The sequence below is a fragment of the Cebus imitator genome, unplaced genomic scaffold (assembly GCF_001604975.1).
Source record: "Cebus imitator isolate Cc_AM_T3 unplaced genomic scaffold, Cebus_imitator-1.0 Scaffold939, whole genome shotgun sequence".
In the NCBI taxonomy this organism is placed as follows: Eukaryota; Metazoa; Chordata; class Mammalia; order Primates; family Cebidae; genus Cebus; species Cebus imitator.
Window position 1 is genome coordinate 116684 of NW_016108254.1, and position 4629 is coordinate 121312.

Below are 4629 nucleotides of genomic sequence, written 5' to 3' on the forward strand. Positions count from 1 at the left end.
AAAAAAAAAAAGAAAATAGAGGGGAAAAACACGAAAAATAAATAAATAAATAAATAAATACTATGAATACAATTGGATTACTATTAATAGCGTAGTAAATTTCAATTACTATGTACAATGCACAATAAGTATCAAGATGAAATTTGGGTGAGAAAAAAAAGAAAAAATACAAAAAGTAACTGAAAAGGATTATAAACCTAAATTTGAAAACTAAAACTATAAAATTATTAGAAGAAAAAGTAAGACATAGAAGAAAGATTTTATTGACCTTGTGTTTAGCAATGATTTCTTAAGTAGGACACGAAAAGAGCAAACTATATAAGAACAACATCAATAAACTGAACTTAATCAAAATTAAAATCATTTGGCTTTCAAAATACACTATTAAGAAAGTAGCCCCTTCCTTCCCATCCCCTCCCTGGGGACCAAGGCACTGTGGCAGGGACCTTGGCTTGCTTGGGGCCATTTCTTAATTCTGAATCCTGCCTGATAATGAAGAACTGGAAGGCAAGCCTCCAGCACCTTCTCTGTGAATGAGCAGTACCATTTTTAGCACTGGAGGCAAAGACTCTTTGTCAGCCAATCACACTTTGAAACCTTTGCCTTCTGTTCCAGAGGAGATAAAGCCCAGGAATAAAATCATCTCTATGTTCTCAGACACAGAGAAATGAAGTAAAAAGAAAGAAAAGGAAGGGTCAGAAATTTCTACTCCATCTGATTTTGAATACACTATCCATGTTGGCTTTGATGCTGTTACTGGAGAATTCACTGACATGCCAGAACAGTGGGCTCGATTACTACAGACCTCCAATATCACCAAATTAGAGCAAAACAAGAATCCTCAGGCTGTGCTGGATGTCTTAAAGTTCTATGACTCCAATACAGTGAGGCAGAAATATCTGAGCTTTACTCCTCCTGAGAAAGATGGATTTCCTTCCGGAACACCAGAACTGAATGCCAAGGGATCAGAAAACTTCAGCAGTAGTGACACAGGAAGATGATGATGATGAAGAGACTGCTCCTCCTGTTATTGAGCCAAGACCAGATCATATGAAATCAATTTACACATGGTCTGTAATTGACCCTGTTCCTGCACAAGTTGGTGATTCAAATGTTGATAGTGGTGCCAAGTATTCAGACAAACAGAAAAAGTAGACTAAGATGACAGATGAAGAGATTATGGAGAAATTAAGAACTATTGTAAGCATAGGCGACTCTAAGAAAAAATATACAAGATATGAAAAATTTGGACAAGGGGCTTCTGGTACAGTTTTCACTGATACTGACGTTGCATTGGGACAGGAGGTTGCTATCAAAGAGATTAATTTACAGAAACAGCCAAAGAAGGAATTGATCATTAATGAGATTCTGGTGATGAAAGAATTTAAAACTCCCAACATAGTTAACTTCTTGGACAGTTACGTGGTAAGAGATGAATTGTTTGTGGTAATAAAGTACCTTGCTGGTGGGTCACTTACTGATGTTGTAACAGAAACCTGCATGAATGAAGCACAGATTGCTGCTGTAGGCAGAGAGTGTTTACAGGCATTGGAGTTTTTACATGTTTATCAAGTGATCCACAGAGACATCAAAAGTGACAATGTACTTTTGGGAATGGAAGGATCAGTGAAACTTATTGACTTTGGTTTCTGTGCTCAGATCACCCCTGAGCAGAGCAAACGCAGTACCATGGTTGAAACGCCATACTGGATGGCACCAGAGGTGGTTACACAGAAAGCTTACAGCCCTAAAGTTGACATAAGGTCTCTGGGTATCATGGCTATTGAGATGGTGGAAGAAGGAAGGTCTTTATGCCTCAGTGAAAATCCCTTGAGGGCCTTGTACCTAATAGCAACTAATGGAAGCCCAGGACTTCAGAATCCAGAGAAACTTTCCCCAATATTTCAGGATTTCTCAAATTGATGTTTGGAAATGGATGTGGAAAAAAGTTCAGCCAAAGAATTATAACAGCATCCTTTCCTGAAACTGGCCAAACCATTTTCTAGCTTGACACCATTGATTATGGCAGCTAAAGAGGAAATGAAGAGTCACTGTTAACATCGCTACTGTGGCCTAATATTCTTTTTTCCATTTTCTAAAAGAAGCCTTTTGGTATATGAAAATTATTGCTCTTTGGGGGATTTAAAGAAATGGTCTGCATAACCTGGATGAAAGAAGCAAATGACTATTCTCTGAAGACAACCAAGAGAAAATTGAGAAAAGGAAATTATGACTTTCATATGAACCCCTTCTTTAGGGTCCAAAAGGAATTGTGGACTGAATCACTAGCCTTAGGTATTTTAACAAACAGCCTATCAGGGCCATTTATCATGTGTGAGTTGCATTTTACTTTGCTGACTTTGTTGTAATAGATCCTATTCATTATCCCCTTTGAGGTATTTCTAATACTTGAATGACAGATTCGAGTTTTTCAGAGTATTTGTTTCATCTGCTAGTCTTTCCCTTCTTCATAGCTTTCCTTTTCCTTAACTTGCTCCTTCTAAGTTGCTTTTGAGTTTCTAAGTTGCTTTTGAGTTTCTCAAGCCTTGGCAAGTGTAATAGAAATTATGTAGCTCCTATTAAGGAGCTCTACATAGTTTCACTTTGTATAAATTTAGGACCAGCTGTTGTTACATGTAATACTTTAGTTCAGAACCTGACCTGAAGGAAGAGACGAAAAGTATGTGATTTTTACCTTTTTTAAAAAACGTGGAAAAGTCAGTTTTAGAAATTTCGTGGTAGTAAGTTTGGAATTTGTTACATGTATATAGAGAAGACTAATGATCTATATTTATAAATAAATCATGTGATAAAAAAATTCCCGTTGACTATAGAATTCTTCCAATTTTGTCTTTCCTTCTCCATGTTTTCTCTTCAGGTTTGGCTCTAGTAACCAAAGTGATTTGTTCTTGTTCCAACCTGCACTATATGACATTGGTTAGTGCCATTATCTTCCTCTTCTCTCCTTTCCCCACTTCATTTTGGAAATTAACTCTCTATATGTTGCAATTTTAGGTTTAGGTTTGTTCTTTTTGTTTTTCATTAATCCTCTCTCACCTCACAGATACTCCTCTCTCATAGCAAATAATAACCAATGAATTTTCAGAATTTAAAATTAGTTTCTTTTTCCATTTAAAGGAGAAAAGGAGAAAACTGTTTGGACTAGCTAGGCAGAGTGAGAGATGTGAACCTTGGTGAACTCTGATACAGTAAGACGAGATTATATTCATGAAAGAAACGTTAGTGTTACACAGAAGCTGCTGATAACCAATCAACTGCAGAGACTAGCCGCATTGTCCTGGATCATTATCAGTGTTTTATTATCTATGATAATATATAGTATTTATTTATTTATCATATATTCTTGGTGATTATATACATCATTTGAGATGTTGAGTTACATTAGTTTTATTTTTTTTTTCAAATAAGCAGAGAATATTAATGTAAAAAACTAGAGAAAGAAAAATGAAATGTGCATGTTGATAGCAATATTTTTTTTCTTTTAAAGATTCTAAAAGGTCTGACACCTGTAGCAATAATTATTTGAGTGACCTTTCTTCTTCCTTTCCCTCCCTTTCTCTTTTCTTCTTTCCTCTCCTCTCCTTCTCTCCTTTATACCTTGTTTTGCTTTTGGAGTAGGTATTGTTAAAATGTCTGTGGTTTGCTTCTGGCATTTTGTTCCCACCATCTCCTTCCCCCCATTAACTTCACCCCTGCTTGCCATCCTGCAGTAGAACAAATCATGAATAAAAATAATTTTACTGTTGTAGTATACATTGGGGAAACTAGCAGGATTTTATCTCTATTATTTTATTCCCACTGTATCTATGTTAAGATACACTTATAAGGAGAGAAGTGACTGTTTTTCTATTGATAAGGGAGGAAAGTTTTCAGAGAAATGAGTAAAATAATTAATGAAACATATCTAGAGCACTTAGTGGTCTCTGTTTTCAATATAATTCTTGATTGCATTTTTCTCTGGACTATATTGGCCTTCTCCAGCTATTACTGAATTACAAAAACTGGTTTATTTCTGGTAGAAAGCTGCAGTGCTACTTGAGTTTCGGATTTTAACATTCTTTGTAAATAGTTGGATGAATTATGATAAGATGCTACCAGTGAAATAGAAAACCAACTAGATGACAAGACTGTGACCATCATGCACTCAAAGGCACTTCCATCCTAAGTCAAAGACCATATTCATTGACTATGTGCCTATGCCTTGTTTTAGGCTTGTGACTCAACAAAGGGCTTTTCAATTGTTTGAAGCGGTTTGGGATTTACAGTTACAACTTCTTTGATAGTTACCTGCACGTCCATTGCTGACAAATGACTTTTGTCATTAAAACCTGACTCTTTGTTTAAGGGAGTTACACTGTGGTTTATTCTTAAGTTACCTGGATAAACTAATCTCTAATAAAAATATACTTTGTTTAATTTTGAAATGTAACATTTTTAAACAAAATAATCTTAAAAGCAATACAGAATTGTGATGTATTAATTTTAAATTAAAACCTTCAGAACTTGATGAAGGAACAATTATATCTGAATCAAGATTAATGATTTTTATTTTTTATTTTTAGTTTTTTGAGACAATGTCTCACTCTGTCACCCAGGCTGAAGTGCAGT

General features: G+C 35.3%; 1 pseudogene across 1 annotated transcript in view; it reads left to right on the plus strand.

Moving 5' to 3' along the window:
* Positions 1 to 2216, plus strand: part of LOC108298338 — a 41946-nt pseudogene extending 39730 nt beyond the window's left edge. The window contains exon 3 of the transcript XR_005198732.1: positions 499 to 2216. The product of XR_005198732.1 is annotated as a serine/threonine-protein kinase PAK 2-like (transcript). The remainder of the gene's footprint in view (positions 1 to 498) is intronic.
* The last annotated feature ends 2413 nt before the right edge of the window (positions 2217 to 4629 follow it).